The 21681-nt window shown below is 43.9% G+C and overlaps 1 protein-coding gene across 1 annotated transcript in view; it reads left to right on the top strand.

The window, feature by feature from the left end:
* The first annotated feature begins 5691 nt into the window (after window positions 1–5691).
* lhfpl2a (LHFPL tetraspan subfamily member 2a) overlaps window positions 5692–21681 on the top strand; it is a 36852-nt gene continuing 20862 nt past the window's right edge. The window contains exon 1 of the mRNA XM_066646417.1: window positions 5692–5711. The gene's annotated coding sequence lies outside the window, so the exon portion shown is untranslated. The remainder of the gene's footprint in view (window positions 5712–21681) is intronic.

Raw genomic sequence — 21681 nt, 5'->3', positions numbered from 1 at the left:
AATCTTCTGAGCTGTCCTCAAGATCCGCTGGAGGGACTTGAAATCTGAAAAGACCCGGAATCACTTTCGTCAATCTTTTTACATTATTATTTACACAGCTCCAGAGACCTGGAGGTTGTGGGTTCGAATCCCGCTCCGGGTGACTGTCTGTGAGGAGTGTGGTGTGTTCTCTCTGTGTCTGCGTGGGTTTCCTCCGGGTGACTGTCTGTGAGGGGTGTGGTGTGTTCTCCCTGTGTCTGCGTGGGTTTCCTCCGAGTGACTGTCTGTGAGGGGTGTGGTGTGTTCTCCTTGTGTCTGCGTGGGTTTCCTCCGGGTGACTGTCTGTGAGGGGTGTGGTGTGTTCTCTCTGTGTCTGCGTGGGTTTCCTCTGGGTGACTGTCTGTGAGGAGTGTGGTGTGTTCTCTCTGTGTCTGCGTGGGTTTCCTCCGGGTGACTGTCTGTGAGGGGTGTGGTGTGTTCTCCCTGTGTCTGCGTGGGTTTCCTCCGAGTGACTGTCTGTGAGGGGTGTGGTGTGTTCTCCTTGTGTCTGCGTGGGTTTCCTCCGGGTGACTGTCTGTGAGGGGTGTGGTGTGTTCTCCCTGTGTCTGCGTGGGTTTCCTCCGGGTGACTGTCTGTGAGGGGTGTGGTGTGTTCTCCCTGTGTCTGCGTGGGTTTCCTCCGGGTGACTGTCTGTGAGGGGTGTGGTGTGTTCTCCCTGTGTCTGCGCGGGTTTCCTCCGGGTGACTGTCTGTGAGGGGTGTGGTGTGTTCTCCCTGTGTCTGCGTGGGTTTCCTCCGGGTGACTGTCTGTGAGGGGTGTGGTGTGTTCTCCCTGTGTCTGCGTGGGTTTCCTCTGGGTGACTGTCTGTGAGGGGTGTGGTGTGTTCTCTCTGTGTCTGCGTGGGTTTCCTCCGGGTGACTGTCTGTGAGGAATGTGGTGTGTTCTCCCTGTGTCTACGTGGGTTTCCTCCGAGTGACTGTCTGTGAGGAGTGTTGTGTGTTCTCCCTGTGTCCGCGTGGGTTTCCTCCGAGTGACTGTCTGTGAGGAGTGTGGTGTGTTCTCTCTGTGTCTGCGTGGGTTTCCTCCGGGTGACTGTCTGTGAGGAGTGTGGTGTGTTCTCCCTGTGTCCGCGTGGGTTTCCTCCGAGTGACTGTCTGTGAGGGGTGTGGAGTGTTCTCCCTGTGTCTGCGTGGGTTTCCTCCGGGTGACTGTCTGTGAGGAGTGTGGTGTGTTCTCCCTGTGACTGCGTGGGTTTCCTCCGGGTGACTGTCTGTGAGGAGTGTGGTGTGTTCTCCCTGTGACTGCGTGGGTTTCCTCCGGGTGACTGTCTGTGAGGAGTGTGGTGTGTTCTCCCTGTGTCTGCGTGGGTTTCCTCCGGGTGACTGTCTGTCAGGAGTGTGGTGTGTTCTCCCTGTGTCTGCGTGGGTTTCCTCCGGGTGACTGTCTGTGAGGAGTGTGGTGTGTTCTCCCTGTGTCTACGTGGGTTTCCTCCGAGTGACTGTCTGTGAGGAGTGTTGTGTGTTCTCCCTGTGTCCGCGTGGGTTTCCTCCGAGTGACTGTCTGTGAGGAGTGTGGTGTGTTCTCTCTGTGTCTGCGTGGGTTTCCTCCGGGTGACTGTCTGTGAGGAGTGTGGTGTGTTCTCCCTGTGTCTGCGTGGGTTTCCTCCGAGTGACTGTCTGTGAGGGGTGTGGTGTGTTCTCCCTGTGTCTGCGTGGGTTTCCTCCGGGTGACTGTCTGTGAGGGGTGTGGTGTGTTCTCCCTGTGTCTGCGTGGGTTTCTTCCGGGTGACTGTCTGTGAGGAGTGTGGTGTGCTCTCCCTGTGTCCGCGTGGGTTTCCTCCGGGTGACTGTCTGTGAGGATTGTTGTGTGTTCTCCCTGTGTCTGAAATGGATAAGGGTTACAGACAATAAATGAATTAATGAGTAATTACAGCAGTTTTACGTATAAATGTTATTTGGGAAGAATTTTTCTTTCACTAATTGTGGCACAAAGTGAACCTCAATCCATTCTTACTTGCAAAGTGTGAACCTTTGGTGGAAGCTCTGTTTGTACCAATGATGATACCCTCAAGTATATGTTTATTATGGGATGTTTTACAATTCAAATGCACTTTGAATAATCTATCAATTTTTCACATTTATTATGTCCCCGTTCCAACTTTTTGGGAGAGTGTTGCAGGCATCAGACTCTAAAGTTGTATATATTGGCAAAATAAAATTTAGTTGTTCAATGAAAATGCTTTTGAAAAATATTTTATTTGTGCTGTTTTAGTAAAAAAATAAAAAATACCCCATATTTTCCAGAAATGGGGTTTGTACACTTCCTCTCAATTTTTTTTTCTCTTTCAAACAAATGTAGGATATTTTTTCAAACCCGGTACAGTGCTTTTCTGTAACTAAGGGAAGGGTCCCTGCTCACTGACAGTGCTTGTATCCTGAAAGGTGGATGCAGAAGGCAGAAACTAATGTTATTTAGCCTCAGTTGATGTTTGATCCACATGGCCTCAATTGTGTTCTCTCATTAGACTCTCCTCTTTAAACCGTAACTCTGTTGTCCCACAGTGTTTGAATGCTCTGGAAAACTCTTTTAAACATTTGAGTAAATATTTGAATGGGACGTTTGTTTCTTAGACTTTCTGTTGATTTAAAACACAGAGGAAACGCTGACGGATCGCTGTGTGTAATTTTGCCCTCTAGTTTAATACAGAGCCACTGAGCCTCAGACTGTTCACTGAGATGAATGACTGATTACAGCAGGCTGTGTCTCGGACAGTGTCTAAAATACTGTAGAAGCTGTTTTGAGAGATGTTCCATGATTAAAAATGACAAGATATAAAAATGAGATCAAATAGCACCCACTGCATAATCACGTGTAGCTTTCCAAAGGCTTGCGTAGCACAGGGGAAAGCAGTGCTATATGGATTTATGTGTTAATTTTGCATAAAATGTAAAATTGTGATACTGTCACTTAACATAACAAAGATAAGCAAATGTCACTAAACGCACTGTAATATTTATGTTTCTGTATCACAAACAAGAGTGAGGCTCAGTTGCTAATAAATGTTTTAATAAAAGTGCTATAATAAGTTGGTGTGGGTGTGGTGAGTGAATCCCTCACTGTGACAGACTCAGTGGTGGTTGATTTTGCAGCTGTGGCTTACTAGGCCACGTGTCTCTGTTTCCAGATCAGTTGAGCTGAACTTATAAGAGTTTAAGGTGGTTGGTGGGACTGGAGTGCTGGTCTAAGGCCTGCAGAAATGCAACATTGTTCCTCTGTGAACTGAAAATGTAGTATAAAAAAATGTAGCCCTAAATCTATACTCTGTAAAATAAGTAAATTCATTTTCTTACAGTGTAGAGTTAGCGTAGCATCTTTTTTAGCGAAGTAGACTTTGCATATTTTGTGTTGCACCTCACCCATAGGTAGAGGCATCTACTCTGTCTCTGATTTGAAAGAAAGACTCTCTAGTACTTTATCGAAAATGGATACACTGAACGGGCAGGTGCTTGCTAACTTGCTAGCATGGATATGCTACGTATGTCACTGTTTACAGTGAAACACAGACAAGTCCCAACCCCCAGTTGTGTACCACACACGAATACTATACAGTTTACTTTGTAATAACCTTAAAAGTGTAAGTTTGGCAGGCTAGTACACAAAATATTAACTTACTACACCTTTTCTTACTAACAGGACGTGATAAAAAGTTGCTATGATTATACCAAGCTGCCGATGCAACTCTGTCCGCCATTTTTTTCAAAGGCTGAAGCTCAAATATCTCCCTCTACACTGTGCAGTGTCATAAAATAGAAGTTTCTGCACTAAAATAGTGCACTGTATGTCAGATAACTGTTTATATTCAACAAGCTTCATGTCCTGTCTGTGTCTTATTATGAAATTTATAATCTATTACGTACACTATGTAAGGAGTATTTGGGACAGAACCCGCATTTTCCAGTGCCGTGAGAAGCTCCTCCCATTCCATTTCCCATTGGGTGGTGGGACAATACTGTCCATCATTACTGCACTCAAGAATCCACTGGTTCTAAGTGTGCACTGTGGATTTTTAGTATACTCAACTTTGACACTCGTCAAACACTGGTTAGTGTTAGTATTAAGTGTTTAGTGAAGGCACAGCTACAGCTCCATATCTCTGACCTACACTGGACTGTTCTCACTAATGTAAACACACTTTCAGATTGATGTCTGTCATCTGTAGACTGTGAGTGTTAAGCAACAGACTGGGATCATGGTAACGTCTTTTTTCGGGAAAGTATCAGCACCAGGACATCTGTGTCCTCTGCAGTTGTTGTAGAAGGATTTGGGGAATGCCATCATGACTGTGATGAAAGAAGAACGGCTGCCCTGATGGGTTCCGTCTGCGCAGATACGGCTCTAAGAAACTCGATCTGTGCGCTTCTAAGTCTTCACACTGCTTCTAAAAACAAGGGTGTGGTGCATTCTGCTCTCAGTGAAAACAGATCAGGACCGTTGTCCATTCCGCTGTGACATCACAGAGAAATCTGCGCACATCAGTGCTTCAAACTGAAGAGAAGAACTTTCTAGAGCTGCTCAGGGAAACCAGGACCCCAGCACCTATAAAAACAAAGCCCTGGTAGTTTTATTATCTTTAATATCTTTATAACATCAACCAACATGCTAATTAAACCAGAACGACAATTAGGACAACAGAGAGTCTTCTAGAATCTAAAATGGGAGTGAGAACCTAACCCTCAACTGCTTTCCAGGCACTGGGGATGGCGGCCTGCAGCTCTGGGTGTGTGTTCCCAGCCCCCAGTGTGCTAGTGTTTGGGTTTGAGTCCCTCCCACGGTCCAAAAACACACGTTGGTAGGTGGATTGGTGACTCAAAAGTGTCCGTAGGTGTGAGAGAATGTGTGTGTCGCCCTGTGAAGGACTGGCGCCCCCTTCAGGGTTTGTTCCTGCCTTGCGTCCGCTGACCTTGAACCTAAGGGTTACAGACAATGAATGAATGAATGAATACGTGAAATATGCAGTTATTACCATAGCTGAGCATTTCTACCGGGATATGATAGTGTCCCAAAACGTTAGAAACAGCTAGGATTTCTTACATCATAAAGATAAGGAACCAATCAGTTTCCAGGGTGGGGCTTTGAAGCTGCAGGTACTAATTGCTTATTTATAAATCTGTGTACACTGAAAAGTGAAGGAATCACTGGATGGGGCAAGTCACAGGGTATAACCCTCTCTTACATTCACTCACACGCTCGCTATTCCACATACCAACGTGTGTTTTTGGACTGTTGGAGGAAACCAATGCTGACACAGGGAGAACACACCAAACTCCTCAAAGACAGCCACCTGAATCCACAAGCCCAGGGCTCTGAGCCACCCCTGCTGAGTTTTTAGGGGGTTAATCAACGACTGGATGGGGGTCTTAAAGAATTTCCCTGTTGAAACTACAGCAAAACTGTAATCCCTGTCCATAGCCCCTCAACCCAACCCTCACCCGTCTATTTCCAGACGTAGGGGGAACTGCATGTGGTCGTGAATGGAACCAGATGTCTTTGGATTAATGCCCCTAGTGACCAGTCTCGAAGCAGAGGCGGAGCTTAGTAACTAGTCCCGGCGTAGTGGGCAAGGCTTCAGTAACTAGTGCCGGCCGAGGGGGCGGGGCTTGTGTGAATAGGGGTGGAGACTGAGAGATGGTCCGTGTGCTCAGTTGAGACTGAGGAGCTGCAGGAGGAAGACGGTGAGTCTGGACTTCTGCTTCAAATCACAGTTTAGAGCCAGGAGGAAACAGCGTATGATTCCAATTACTGCAAACTGCAGAGGGGGTGCACTCTGCTTTTCTGAGTTCTCTGACTTCTCAGGCTTCGGTGTTCTCTTGGTTCTCAAGGTTCTCTGAGCCTCTAAATCGGTGACATTTCTGGAGATACTTTTCTTTAACAAAGTACATCTGTTTGTGTTTACACCACTTTTTCACTCAATCTGTGAAATGTGTGTGTGTGTGAGTGTGTGTGTGTGTGTGAGAGAGAGAGAGAGAGAGGGAGCGTGTGCCTTTTGTTCATTGATACCAGCTTTAGATCAGATCAGCAGAAAATCTGGATCATTTAAACTAACAGTCTTTGTGTCTGTGATGATTAATGAATGTAATGTCTGTAGGGTCCATGGTGTCTGTCTGTCTGTAATGTGTGTGGTGTGTGTAGTGTGTGCTGTATCTGGAGTATGTGATGTCTGTGGTGTATATGTTGTCTAGTGTTTTTTTTTTGTTGTTTGTGGTTTGTATGTGGATGTGATGTCTGTAGTGTATTTGTCTGATGTGTGTAGTTTATGTGATGTCTAGAGTCTGTAATGTCTGTAATTCAGATGTCTGTAGTCTATGTGGTGTCTAATGTCTGTAAAGTCTGATGTCTGTAGTTTGTAGAGTCTAATGTCTGTAGTTTGTAGAGTCTAGTGTCTGTAAAGTCTGATTTCTGTAGTCTATGTGGTGTCTAGTGTCTGTAAAGTCTGATGTCTGTAGTTTGTAGAGTCTAATGTCTGTAAAGTCTGATGTCTGTAGTTTGTAGAGTCTAGTGTCTGTAAAGTCTGATGTCTAATTTATGTGATGTCTAGAGTCTGTAATGTCTGTAAATTAGATGTCTGTAGTTTATGTGGTGTCTAGTGTCTGTAAAGTCTGATGTCTGTAGTTTGTAGAGTCTAGTGTCTGTAAAGACTGATGTCAATTTTATGTGGTGTCTAGTGTCTGTAAAGTCTGATGTCTGTAGTCTATGTGGTGTCTAATGTCTGTAAAGTCTGATGTCTGTAGTTTGTAGAGTCTAATGTCAGTAAATCAGATGTCTGTAATTTATGTGGTGTCTAATGTCTGTAAAGTCTGTAGTTTGTAGAGTCTAGTGTCTGTAAAGTCTGATGTCTATTTTATGTGGTGTCTAGTGTCTGTAAAGTCTGATGTCTGTAGTCTATGTGGTGTCTAATGTCTGTAAAGTCTGATGTCTGTAGTTTGTAGAGTCTAATGTCTGTAAATCAGATGTCTGTAATTTATGTGGTGTCTAATGTCTGTAAAGTCTGATGTCTGTAGTTTGTAGAGTCTAGTGTCTGTAAAGTCTGATGTCTATTTTATGTGGTGTCTGGTGTCTGTAAAATCTGATGTCTGTAGTCTATGTGGTGTCAAATGTCTGTAAAGTCTGATGTCTGTAGTTTGTAGAGTCTAGTGTCTGTAAAGTCTGATGTCTATTTTATGTGGTGTCTAGTGTCTGTAAAGTCTGATGTCTGTAGTTTGTAGAGTCTAGTGTCTGTAAAGTCTGATGTCTATTTTATGTGGTGTCTAGTGTCTGTAAAGTCTGATATCTGTAGTTTATGTGGTGTTTGTAGTGTCTGTGATGTCTGTAAAGCCTGTCTGATATCTGTAGTTTGGTGTCTGTAATGTCTGTAAAATCTGATGTCTGTAGTCTATGTGGTATCTGTAAAGTCTGTAGTTTGTGCTGTCTGTAAAGTCTGTTATGTCTGTAGTTTGTGGCGTCTGTAAAGTCTGTTATGTCTGTAGTTTGTGGTGTCTGTAAAGTCTGATATCTGTAGTTTATGTGGTGTTTGTAGTGTCTGTGATGTCTGTAAAGTCTGTCTGATATCTGTAGTTTGGTGTCTGTGATGTCTGTAAAGTCTGATGTCTGTAGATTATGTGGTGTCTGTAGTTTATGTGGTGTCTGTAAAGTCTGTTATGGCTGTAGATTGTGTGGTGTGTGTATATAGTGTCTTTGATATCAGTAAAATATCTTATGTCTGCTTTACTCTTAGTCCATAGTTATATTATGAATTAATATCGTAGTCTCTGTGGAAGAATTCTCCCGTCAGGATATGACCTCCCTCTCCAGATCTGACCTGGATACAGAGCAGCAGCTAATTGAGAATGGAGAACATATTTTGTTTGTCATTAGACTTTAGGGATGTCACTCGGTCACACAGCTCCACTCAACAAGAACAGAGAACCACTCGTGTTGGGTTCTAGCCTTGAGCTCTTTGCTTTGTTAGCGGACGACTCTTAACGTCTGAAAGCAGAGCCACGAGTGCCATGATTGGGCAGATCCCCGTGGGAAACGACTGTATCATTACTACTCTGGGAAATCTTGTTACGCTGCAGGGTGAGGTGTTTCTGGATACGTCGGCTGGATCATTTACTGCATTTACACCAGGCACTCGATCAAAAACTCCTATCTTGTGTTTTCATTTTATTAAAAATCCCCAGTTCATTGGGACTGTGTCTCCATCTGTTACTGCAGCTTCCTGACCACAGGACAACTGTTGTCCAGATGTTATTGGTGTGGTCGACTGTGTGTGTGTGTGTGTTTCTGGCATTTTTACACACGTCGGTGTCACTGCTAAGCTAAGCTTGGACCTCCACCCAAATATATCTTGACCAGAGCGCCTTTGTGGTCAGAAACTGATCCCAGATGAAGGTCAGCACTTTGAGACCGAGCTACAGTCTCTAACTCTACATCAGGAAGAGAGCTGTTTCTGATAAAGTGGTCAGTTGTTTTTGAAACTCTACAAAAACAAGGATTGTGTTTGGGCTGAAGGTGACCAGACCGGTTCCCGCATAGCTACAGTCCCATCACGTCCTGTTAGCAAGAAACGGTTAATGTTTTGTGTACTAGCCTGCCAGTCTCACACTTTTATATTTAGTACAAAGTGTATTAATGTGTAGTAGACACTTTAGAAAAGTTTATAGAAGAAAAGCCGCCATGCCTTTCAATCATTTCAACCATTCAATCTTCATGGATTTGCCTGTGATTTACTGTGTATTATTTGCTGTATCGATCCGGAACTCATGACCGCAAGTCCTCTCCTTTCAGCTCTTCTCTCTCATTGTTGCTGTGTAAACCGTTTTGTGAGATGAGAGAGGAATGAGTCTTGTGTGTAACCTGATCACCTTTGTTTATATGCGGTCGCCGCCTTCTCTGCCACAGTGTCTCCTGAGTCCAGCGTCAAAGGCCCAATTACAGCCACATCTGTGGTCATCTGTGCTGCCTTCCAAGTCCCAGCCTGCCTTTCCTCTAGTCTTTGTCTATGTCTCTCTCTCTCTGTCTGCCTCTCTCTCTCTCTCTCTGTCTTTTGTCTCTTCTAAAGGTTAAAGGCCCTTGTTTGAGGTCACCAGTCCTTTGCTCAGTAATGTTTCTGGAAGCTAAGAATAAAGAGTAAAGTGATGTGTCGGCCGCAGGGTGCCGCGCCGGCACCGAACGGGTTTAGGGCGGACTGTAGAAACTCGGATCATAAAAACTCGGGAATAAAACGTGCTCGGCTCATTACAGGCTGTGGAGAGGCAAGGCTTGGCTCGGGAAAATCTCGCTCTTCTCCTCACATGAGGCGCCAAGTAGAAGAGCCGTTAGTTCAGAAAGAGGGGCTCTTTCATGTTGTGTTTTTTTTTTTCCCCCTCTTTCAAAGGAACGGTGGAAAATTTCGAGCGGCCTTCCTCCTCCTGCACGTGGTGAAGAAGCTGCAGGCTGTGTGGTCTGACTGCAAGGACTTCTGCTGCTTTTCAAATGTCCAATTAAACAGCCTCCTCCTCGCTTTTAGACCACACAGCCTGCAGTTTGTCATCAGGAAACATGATTTCAGACAGAGAGGCGTTAGAGACGCTAATTGAATCGAAGAGGTCAGGGGTTAGAGCTGGGTTTTCGGGGATTGGCAACATCTGGTTGTGAGTTTAGTCCTTTGGGGCATGTGGCAAACGAATAGAAAGGAAATCAGCCTCATTAGGGGCATCTTGCTGTGTGTTTGGACCATAGCTGCTGTTTGTAAGAGCGATGCTTCTGTAGATATAATTCACTACAAAACAAGTCAACGTACTGTAAACAAGGAATAAATGCTTTAAATTAGATAACACATTCATTTAAATGAAATTAAGTGACATTTCTAAATGTGTTCAAGTGTTTGTTTGCTTTTATGCTATTTAAGCTAATCATGTTGTTAGCATTCCTGTGCTAATACACCATAATAACTTACATAACATTACTACCATCTCCACTCACTGTTCATCCTCTCAGCTCCACTCACCACACAGGAGCACTTTGTAGTTCTACAATGACAGAGTGTAGTCCATCTGTTGCACTGCATACTTCCACTTTGTTCATCAATTTTCAGGACCCCCACAGAGCAGGTGTGATGCTGCAGTGACACTGACGTGGTGGTGGTGTGTTAGTGTGTGTTGTGCTGGTGTAGAGTGGATCAGACACAGCAGTGCTGCTGGAGTTTTTAAACCCTGTGTCCACTCTGAGACACTCCTCCCTCGTTGGTCCACCTTGTAGATGTAAAGTCAGAGGCTCATCTGCTGCTGCACTGTTTGTATCAGTTGACACAGGACGCTGTTGAATGGATATTTGGGGTTGTTGTACTATGCAACTCGTAACAAAACTCAGTGTCACTGCAGCGCTGAGGATGATCCACCACCCAAATCTGAATATGTAAAATGACTACATTAAAAGGAGCTAGGCTAGGAGATTTAGCTTTTGTTTATGTTTGTAATTCAGATTTTGTATTGCATTTGTAAAATAGCTAGGTGGAACTTCTGCTAAAAGCCAAGTCACAAGAAAAGCCGAGGGTATGAGTTGTCAGATACAATGTGAAGTGAAGCAAAACCCACACACTCCTGAGAAATCAGTGTTGCTGTGACTTCACCGGTTTCATCTTCTTTGTGCTTCAGAACCTCTTCCTTTATGGATCTAGAGCTGTTCTGGAGAAACCTGGGTTGTCCTGCAGTTGTGCGAGTGTTCAGAATTCAGATTTTCCTCAGTGGAGCTGACAGGATCTGGATGTGGCCGGTTCTGCTGAAACACGAGTGGCTGTAACTGGGTCACATTACGTGATGGAGTTTTCCATTCGATTCTCCCGAAAGGAGCATGTTTGATTGAATTAAAACCAGCCGTCCCTCTGCTGGCTTCAAACAGCAGCGGCAGTTCAGGCTTAGGCTGAGCCGTTGGCTACAGTCCAGTTGCCAAACTCTGTTTGAACCACCAGGCAAACTCTGCTAGAGCCAGTCACCAAACTCCGCTAAAACCACTGGGAAAGCTCTGCTACAGCAACCAGCTAAACTCTGCTAAATGCTGCTAGAACTGCTTTACAAGCTCTGCATGGTCTGTCAAACTCTGCTAGAACCCCCAGCTAAACACTGTTAGAACCATAGGCTAAGCTCTGCTGTAGTCACCAGGTAAAGTCTGCTGCAATCACCAGCTAAGCTCTGCTAGAACCACCAGCTAAACACTGTTAGAGCCATAGGCTGTGCTCTGCTGTAGCCACCAGGTAAACTCTGCTAGAATCATAGGCTAAACTCTGCTAGAACCCCCCAGCTAAGCACTGTTAGAACCATAGGCTGTGCTCTGCTGTAGCTACCAGGTAAACTCTGCTAGAATCATAGGCTAAACTCTGCTGTAGTCACCAGCTAACCTCTGCTAGAACCACCAGCTAACCTCTGCTAGAACCACCAGCTAAACTCTGCTGGAATCGTTGGCTGAGCTCTGCTGTAGCCACCAGCTACATTCTGCTAGAATCATAGGCTAAACTCTGCCAGTACAACCCCAAAATAAAATATTCATTCACAGCAGAATCTAGTCTGAAAAACAAATGGGATGCATTTTGTGCAAGTAATCTCAAACCCATTCTTTAATGTTCTGTCCTGGGCCCTAGAGTGGTTAGGCTATTTTTCTGAGAAACCCCACAGTTTCTTTGTTTGATTTGTAAAATCTTCTTTTGTGTCTATTTCCTTTTCACTGTAAGGACTTACTGTCCACACATCCTTTATGGCCCAGAGTGTTGATCGGTTGAAATCTCAGTGGAAGTTTGTTATAGTATGTGTGTGTGATTAGCGTTTCCCAATTTTAAATGGTTTCTGTCTCTCTCGCTCTCCTCCTTCTAACCCCTCTACTTTATCTCTTTACCCCACCCCCCCCAGGGTCTGTAGTTGAGTGTTAGATGTGTGCCCCCCCCCCCCACCACCACCACCACCATGCCTCCGCAAGTCTCACCCCCTACCTCCCATTATCTGTAAGCTGTACTCCGCTCATGCACGCTGATTAGATTAGGCAGTGCACAGATAAACCTCCAATACCAGCCCTGCACTCCTGCACTCTAACCTCTCTCTCTCTCTCTCTCTCTCTCTCTCTCTACTGGATTCCTGGAATCCTGTTGATGTTGCCTCAGATGTAGTCCATGTCTGCGTAGGCCATTGTATATGCTGATAAATACAGGTTTCTGCATATATGTGTCTGCCTACTTACGTCAATAAATACAGGGATTACAGAGAACTATAGGAAAATACTGGTGTCTCATTGTATGTGAGTAAATGTTTAGTCCAGTCATTCCTCCCTTTTCTGTGAAGAACAGCAGGGTGTGTTCCTGTAGAAACCCACTGCCTCCTCCAGCAGAATAAGACATTAGCGGAGCTGACAGTAAGAGGAGTATTAACTCCCCCCGCCCACACACACACCCCAAGCCCCCACCCTCAAACCAAACTCACTCTCCACCCGTCATCCCTCCCACATCTCTGCTGGAGCTGGTGATGGTGCTTTTTATCCTATGTTAAGAGCCGTAGCTGCTCCCGGGGGATGGTGTGTAGCAGGGCTGTATTTTGGGCCCCTTTCTGTTTTCCTGCATTATTAATCTCTCTGAAGGGATCTGTGGAAGGCCACCCTGAGACTCAGACTCTCTTCTTCTCACTAAAGTAGACTTAGAGCTGTTCACCAGCTCTCAGCACATTCTACACAGCTACTCTTCATGGCAACTGTTCAGATTTCAGACATTTTTTAAGTGTGAGGAAGGGTAGATTGGACCCATCTTTGTTTTCAGGCCTAAAATTTATAAAATGTACCTAAATTTCATATTGAATTTGTTTTTAAAAGAGATGTTGCCTGCATAATTTGCTGTGTGTCAGGTCTTAATGAAATGGCACCTGAAATGGGACCTGATTTGGTTAAACTACCACAAGGATCAAGAACTGCAGGAGCATTCTTCCCTGACGAAGTTAAACCAAACATAACAAAAAACGATTGTGAAGAAATGAGGGTCCTAATAAGAGAAGCAAGCAGAAGCCCTTACTTTTAGATACTTTTGCTCTGTTCTCTTTGTTCTCTGTTTTCATGCACTGAACATGTGAATGTTTAATTATGTGTCCTCTTTAACTGAGATCACATCTGTAGTTGAGACCCCAGGCTTATTATTCAGTGGCTTGTTTTAAAGATTGATCTGCGGGTGCTCGTATAAGCTCTTTTGGGTGGAAGGAGTTAAAAATCCTTTCACTCTTACGAAATGCAGTCATGGTTAAAGTTAAGACTGAATACTCTGTGTGCTCTGTGCTTTTATTCAGCTGTAGAAATGTTGCTCTGAAACCATTTGGACGTGATGCAGATGCTGTCTGTCCAATGCGACTCATGCTTTGGCCGAGTTTCCTGCTTTCTTAATGGAAAGCTGCAGTCAGTTAGAAGAACAATGGAGCTCCAGAGATAAACCACGCTCAGCTCGGGGCACGTTACCGTGGCAGCAGACGGTGGGCTGCCTCTGATTGGCCGAATCGTAGAGGCCCTGAGGGCCCCCGGCCCACAGCTGTATGCAAACAAGGGGCCCAAAGCACGAGCACAGTTTTTAACTGTTTATATTCCACCGGGGATTTGCTTATAATAGCTTTAGCTAGTATGTAATGGATGCATTTGGACACCAGTGAGTATGGTGCTAATTGCATGCTTAAAAAAATGTACGCACTGTATTAATGAATTCACTGTACGGGGTGAAAGGTTTACTGTTAAAGATGACGTAATTTGGAATGATGGCCGTTGTGTCACTAAGTGAAAATCCACATTGCTTCCACTCAGCAGTGACTCAGTGTTTGTTTTCATCTGTTTTTGTAGTTACCAAGCAGTATAATACACTTTCAGGTATTAGACCCCCATCATCACTTAGAAACAATGGCCTTGTTTTTATGGTCCGATAGGTTGACTGATTTCCTGCAGTTTATGGAGAGTGCTGTGCCCTCTTTGACTGTGATGAGTCAGATGGGTAGCCTCATGACATTACTGGAATGCCAGAAATATATTTAAAAAAAAATATCAGAGCATTATTTATGAATAGCACCCATTCTCCTCAGTTCATTGTTGTGTAAAATAAATAGGTGCTCATTCAGATTTTGCTGCATGCAGAAATTAATCATTCATTGTCTGTATCCAGTATCCAGGTCAGGGTTGTGGTGGGTCCGGAGCCTCCCCGGAATCACTGGGCGCAAGGCGGGAACAAACCCTGGAGGGGGCGCCAGTCCTTCACAGGGCGACACACACTCACACATTTACACCTATGCACACTTTTGAGTCACCAATCCACCTACCAATGTGTGTGTTTGGACCGTGGGTTCCTCTTGGAAACCCATGCAGACACAGAAAAACACACCACACTCCTCACAGACAGTCACCCGGCGGAAATCCACGCAGACACAGGGAGAACACACCACACTCCTCACAGACAGTCACCCGGAGGAAACCCACGCAGACACAGAGAGAACACACCACATTCCTCACAGACAGTCACCCAGAGGAAACCCACGCAGACACAGGGAGAACACGCCACACTCCTCACAGACAATCACCCGGAGGAAACCCACGCAGACACAGGGAGAACACACCACACTCCTCACAGACAATCACCCGGAGGAAACCCACGCAGACACAGGGAGAACACACCACACTCCTCACAGACAATCACCCGGAGGAAACCCACGCAGACACAGGGAGAACACACCACACTCCTCACAGACAGTCACCCGGAGCTGTGCTCAGGACCCTGGAGCTGTGTGATGTTGCAACCGTGCCGCCCACAGAAATTATTATTATTATTTTATTTATTTATTTATTTTTGGTGAAACTTGTTTGTATATATTAAAGGAACATTACATAATATTTCTACCTTAAAATTACAGCTTCCGAATCATTATGATTGTCCTCTGACCTGTAATAGTTTGAACAGAGCCTCTATCATTGCTGCTCTGTGCTGATCACTGCAAAAACTGAAAGTTGTAGTGTGTTTTCCCTGTGTCTGTGTGGGTTTCCTCTGGGTGCCCAGTACAAGATGCTCATTGGTAATGCCCTGATGAATGGGACGGTTGTGTCAAAGAGGATAATCCAGTGTATAATCTGTGCCAAGTGTAATGTGCATATTGTATCAATCCATTGTGGTGACCCCTGGTGGGAGCCACTAATAGACAACATATGAAAAAGGTGAGGAGTTAGTTTTTCTGTGAGATGGGCTCTTTAAAAGGATGTGATGTAATATCACAGTCAGCAGATTCTGTTGAGCTGTGTAGTTGTTTCTACTAAGTGCTATAATCTAAAAAACACACAAATGATCGCATCAGGCGTGTGTTCATCTGTGTGTGTGTGTGTGTGTACTATAAACAAGTGTAGTCAGTACACTAGTGTTTAGATGCAGGTGTTTAATGTATACACACTGAAACATGATAAGAAATGTGGTTTGTTTCAGTAAAACATAACAATATTTTAAAAATTTTGAAATATTACTCCAGCAATGTATGGACCAGGCTTTTATTCTGATTTTTTTTTCCTTCTTAAATGTTGCACCAGTGTCTGACCTAACACCATACACTGTCCCATTTAAGGTGGAATGGAAAGACATTAAAAGGTAGGCATGTGATGATTTAGGCATGCATTTAGCACCATGCTAAATGCTGGGGTGAAGCTTCCATTACTTTAGCTGCGTTAGCGTTAACTAAAAAAGGCAAACTTCATAAAACAAACAGGTCTCTGACAGGCTGAATCTGGGGAACTCTCTGTATTGTCTCTTAAGTATTTCTTTAACCTGTAGCCTGTATCCTGTAAAAGTGCTGGATTCATTTCCGTCAAAATAAATCCGGTGTTACTGAGTTAACAGATGAGAATGAGATGCCCCCAGTTCAATGTTCTGTGGATGTTCCTCAGGCATTCTCCTCCTCTCTGATTCTGCTGTAGTTTTTCCTAAGGTTCACAGATAGGTTTTCAAACTGAGCGATAAAAACAACTCTGACACACTTTCGTTTCCCGTCCTGCTCCAACATTTTCCTCTCCTCTCATTTCCTCCTCGTGCTCTGGTTCCATTCCATGTGTGTCCCTCTCACCTCTTCTTCTCGGGAAGTCCACCTTAAATTTAAGTGTTGTGTTTTGATGATGTACCACAGGCACTGTCAGCCATGCTAACTTGCTATATGTGCAGGCTAATGACAAGCTTGTTGAATGCGGTTCATGTTCGACGGGGTTTAAAGAAACACTTGGTAGTTTTTTTTTTTATCTTAGAAGTGCAGCTTTGATATATTTGAAATGATTCAATGAACTTTAATAGGGAGTACAGAGCCCCTGACATTGCTACTCTACGCTCAGCACAGCAGAAACGGCACTATGGATATTTTGGAGGAAGTATGGGAAATAAGCTCTCTTCCCTTTGCCCCCTTGATTTCAGGGCAGTGCTGTAAAAGTGATTTACACTCTGCAACTGTAGGGGGAGACCAGAATCAAAGATATTAAATAATTAATTATTTCTGTTTTTTCTATATGGGTTGTACCCACTTTTTGCGGTACACTGTGGGATTGTTTGTGTGCCCCGAAAATAGTCCACTATGATTTCGGACTCTATTACAAAATGGCGGAACCAAAAAACAGTACAGACATAATGTTCTTTTAAGTCATAGTTTAGCTGAAATGCTAAACATTGAAGCACTGTTAGCATGATGTTGCTACCACCATATTTTACTTTTAGGGATGATATCAGCCAGTAGATGTGCTAATAAAAGACTTAATTGTTACCGTTTGGTCATTATTCACAAACACACTAGCACCCACTGCCACCTTCTCCAACTTCATAAAGTTTTAGAAATTTGACTCTGTTATTTTTGGTCCACATTTAGCTCAAACCTGTTCAGTTTAGGAGACAATGTCTAGCCCACAGAGATTATACACAATGATGTGCCTGGTGTTGTGCTTTGTCCTGAGGTCTGGACAGTAAAATGTCCAATGCAGACTTGATCCAAATTTCTTCATTTGTCAAAGTAGATAAAGCGGTTGTGGTTTTCTCAGAGCTGAGGAGTCTGGCCACTGCTTGCTGCTGCTGAGGCTAAAGAGTTAGCACACGGTTGTGCGTGCTGGGTTGGAGCTGAGGTTTATCGGCTATGTATCCCTCAGAGGAAGCCCCTCTGAACCTCTGACACTCTCTCACAAACTCTGCCCCTTTAAACACCAGACAGGAAGGAGCTGACTGCCTGTAAGGGCAGAGGAGGCAAGAAAACTGCTGATAATCTGCTCGAGTGGAGGCTAGCTTAGTGTTTCTTATTAAAAACAAAGTTCAGACAGGATTCCAGCTTCCAGTCTGCTGCTACTGTATACACCTCTGCTAATGCTAATGTACTTTAGCCCATTGTTCAAAGATAACAGTGTGTCATACAATGCACAGAAATCACATACCAACATTTTTAGAGATTACTGAACAACTCTGAGGTTTAAAATCGTGTGCAAAAATGTAACTGCTGCACTATTTAAGGTGGAACAAAAAAATTGAACTGAATAATAGGACATCAACTTTAGGTCTGTGTTTGAAAGGGGTGATATCTAATACACGTTTAGCACTGAGCTGAATACCTTTAGCATTTTAGCTCTTACTATATTATGTAAATGTCATTCCAGTTCATAACTGACATATTTGCTCTTGTAGGTATCCGTTATAAAGTGGCCATTTTTAAGACCCTGGTTATGTTTCTGTTTCACACTCAAAGAAGTGGAATATAATTAACGTTTTATGTAGTAATGTGTGCGGCTTGTGGACACGTGTGCACACACAAGCGAGGACACAGCAGGATTTATGTTTTTAATGACAGGTCTGTAGTGTGTAATCACAGAGTCTTAAAGCGACAATCTGTTTTTTAAAAGCACCTTAAAACAATGGTGTGTGTGTGTGTGTGTGTGTGTCTGAGCTGGAATGCTGATGTCATGTGAAGGTATTTGACACTGGTTCAGTAAAACACTGCACTAAAATCCTCATTAACACAAAAATATGTCAGTGAATGTTTGCACTGCTTTGTGCAGTTGCAGGGGAAACTACAACCAGCTGCACTTTAATTTAATTTCTTTAATTTTATGTCTTATTTAATACCTGTGGATTTCTAAAGGGTGCTTCAACAAAAACACCCCCACACATAAACACATACTGAGGCTGGAACAGGTAAACCTGTCAGTTCTGGGAGCGTGTGTAAATCTGTGCGTGATTTTAAACAATTTGTAACCTCTCACTTCTCTTTCGACCAATAGAATTAGTCCAAATCCTGCAGGTTCACTCAGGTTTAATTCTGAATTACTGAAACCCTGAGTTCTGACATATTCTGACATAGTTAATAGTTTATTGTTTACAGAAATGCCCCCCTACACTTCCTATAGTGTATTACAGTGTGTCAGGATGAGTGTGTGTGGGGCTCCTGAGTGGCGTAGCTGCATATGGTTTAGCGCCATTGTTTTTGGAGATTGTGGAGACGTCATCCATGCCAGGAGTCTAAGAGGGTGCATCTGGCCTTGTTTTCTCTGGGTGTGTAGAAGGGCCTGCAGTGTTAGTTTTCTCCTTCAAGCATGTTGAACTATGATGACATGTTGGAAGCAGTGCTTCATGTGTCTCAGAGGAAGCTTGGTGAAGTGAGGGTGGTGCCATTGGAACTGATATCACCAATGAATAAAATCTGACAGAAAATGCGATAAAAATGTAGTAATCACGAGTACATGGATCATTATAGAGCTTACGTCTGGAATGAGTGTGGTCAGGTCTGGTGTAGATAAAGAATATTCAGTAACTGATACCTGGGTGAGGTTGTGTGGTAAGTATCTAGTGTGTGTGTGTGTGTGTGTGTGTGGTAGATAACACAACGTGATACATTTTAAGACTTCATTGGTTTTAAATTCTATTTACAGCCACACCCACGTTCTCTCAGGCTGTCATCTGATTGGCTGAAGTCTTCAGTCAAGCACAATTGGTCGCTATAGCTACAGCTTGGTCTACCAACACATCACCACACCTCTGTGTGAAATATCTTCTCCTGGTCAAAGGTCAGTCAGTGTACAGAAGCTCTCTCCACCTGTCAGTCACTCGATGTGAACTCCACCCACTGGGTTCTTTACAGGAACTGTGTTCTCACTGTTGATAGGAAACCACACCAAAGATCAATGACGGCCTGTCCTGCTTTGTGTTTAAAAAAAGGAGACACACTCTTAATCGTGTTTGACCGGTGACTTCTTATTAGAGGCTCATCAAGCATTTGCTATATAGCCATTAACGATTAGCAATTAATTATTATTCGTTAGGAAATAGCTGTTGTTTCATACAAATCTTCTTTTATTTTTCTTAAAAGGTAGTGTAAATTGTATTTACTGCACTGTAGGGAGGGGGAAGGAGGTGGGGGTGGGGGGGTTACATAGTGCAGTCTCTGCAGTGCTGAGCCCAGAGTAGCAGTGACAGAAGCTCTATTCTACAGCTCAGTGGAGCTTTGAATGCTACAGTTATACTGTAAAAAATATTACAGAGTGTTTCTTTAATTATTAAGTGGCGGTTCGCTATGTCTGTGTGTGTGTGTGTGTGTGTGTGTGTGGTTTGTAGATGTAAATCTGAGGTCAGGGCGGCTGTTGAAATATCGATGCTGGCGAGCGTTTGTGTCCGAGACCACAGAGAGTACGTGGAGGATATTCTCAGTGGGGGCGGTCAGTTTAGGGGGCTGGGGGAGTCTGAGGAAATGCAGGAGAGATGAACACAATGGCTCTTTGTGAAGGGTCCGCTCTGCTGTTCCACACCAACTGCAGCGATTCCAGTTTAACTTTTATTATCCAGCACAGTGTGGTCCGTGAGAGGGGCACGACCGGCCGTCCTCGCTTCTGTTTCAGAGCAGTGACCAAAGCACGCTTCCTCCATTGAGTACCTCCCAGGACTCTGATTCACTTTAGCCACAGCATTCTTTCACCTTTTAAACATCTGATTCAGTGAGGAAACACACAGCTCCTTTAAGCTGATCGAAAAATCAGGCTCACAGTGTTTCCTCTCAGTGTGTCCACCTCCGCCGCTTTTAATTCAACTCTCCTTAATGAATGTGTCCCCCTGAGACCCTGCATCCGTTAGTGGAGTGTGTGTGTGTGTGTGTGTGTGTGTGTGTGTGTGTGAGAGAGAGAGAGAGAGAGAGACATTATTGATGTCCACCTGCATCTTTTTCTAAGAGGAAAGTCCCTAAATAATAAACATGACAGGACTCTCAACCAAAATAGGCTCTCATCCTGTTATCAGACACACACACACACTCACAAAGGCGATCACCTCTGTCCTCCAGGAAGGAAGTGAAGCTGATGGAGGATCTGCATTGTAATTGTTATTTTGTTATTATTGTTTTATTGTCGTTAAAATGGTGGTCTGTTTTTTTATTTTTCCGCAGCCCCTCAGTAACACTTTTATATACTAAAAAGATCCTGGTAGCTTTGGGAAGCTCAGCTTTAACACGCCCGGGCTTTAGTCTCAGTTTCTGAATCAGTGTGTTGTGTTTGGATTTATGGTGCTGTGGGGTTCCTTTTGGACCTCCTCCTCTTTAAATCTCTAAAATAAGGTGACATTGCTTGACCCTGGAGTGTTATAATACAGGACTCTGATTTACTGCCCTCAGAGCTTTGTTCTTTCACTGTTGAGTCAAAGGCTGGGAATGACCTTGGGGTCCAGATGGCCTTTGTCTCTGTTTGAACCCCATCTGCCCGTGTTCGGCTGGGAATTATCGAGTAAAACCCATTTGCAGTCGTCATATTGTAAAGATTTATAAAGATCCAGGTTCTGGATTTGGTTGGTGCTTCTTTCTTTCTATTAAAAAGGGGTAATATTTACATGATTCCATTTAACGTCACTTAAATCTACACTGGGGTCATGTCCAGCAGTATCTCTGTGCTTAGGTCGTAATATTCCAACAGATTTTGATTGCTGTAGCTGACGTTAAGGGGCGTTTTTTTGGTCCCAACCAGAACAGCAGGTGTGAGAGATGCCTCCAAAAAACCAAAATCTGGTCCTCCACAAGAGGTGGTCTCAAACTGGTTGGGTTCATATACCGTGTGAAAACACTTTTTGGATGGTTTCGGACTTTCAGACCAATTACTTGAAGTTGAGACACCCAGTAAACAACAGAAGAAGAAGTAAACACGAGCACATGGGGAGAGGAGGAGATAATATTTGACGAGTTCAACTATTTAAGGTGGAACGAAAGATGCGAATAAGCTGGTAAATATTTAAGCTTTCCTTATGTAAGCACTGTTTGTGTTTTTTGTGTTTTATATATAATATATAAGCTTGATTTGAGCCACAAGTAACTAGTAGTAGTACACAGTATAACTCACCTTACTGCAGTCTTCACTTAACGACTGCCTTCGCTCAAGTGCTGCACTTGATGTTGGTGCTGCAGGTAGTAATACCTTAATATTAGAAGCACTAAATGAATCTGTTCATTCGTTTTTTCCAACTATCCGCCAAATTAAGCACACGTCAACTTCAGACACAAGCCGTTTACAAACCAATCAAAATCAAGTGTGTGGAGACCAGTGGCGGATGCTGGTCTTTCAAGGAGGGGAAGCTCAATTTCGGCCTACATAAAGTGTGTGGGTTTATTTATACATAAATTCTACCCTCCGTTCCTTTTTAAGAAAATGATCTGTGACCCT

Source organism: Hoplias malabaricus, chromosome 15, assembly GCF_029633855.1.
Source record: "Hoplias malabaricus isolate fHopMal1 chromosome 15, fHopMal1.hap1, whole genome shotgun sequence".
Classification (NCBI taxonomy): domain Eukaryota; kingdom Metazoa; phylum Chordata; class Actinopteri; order Characiformes; family Erythrinidae; genus Hoplias; species Hoplias malabaricus.
The sequence above is the reverse complement of the archived record's forward strand: the minus strand, read 5'-3'. Positions and strand labels throughout refer to the sequence as shown.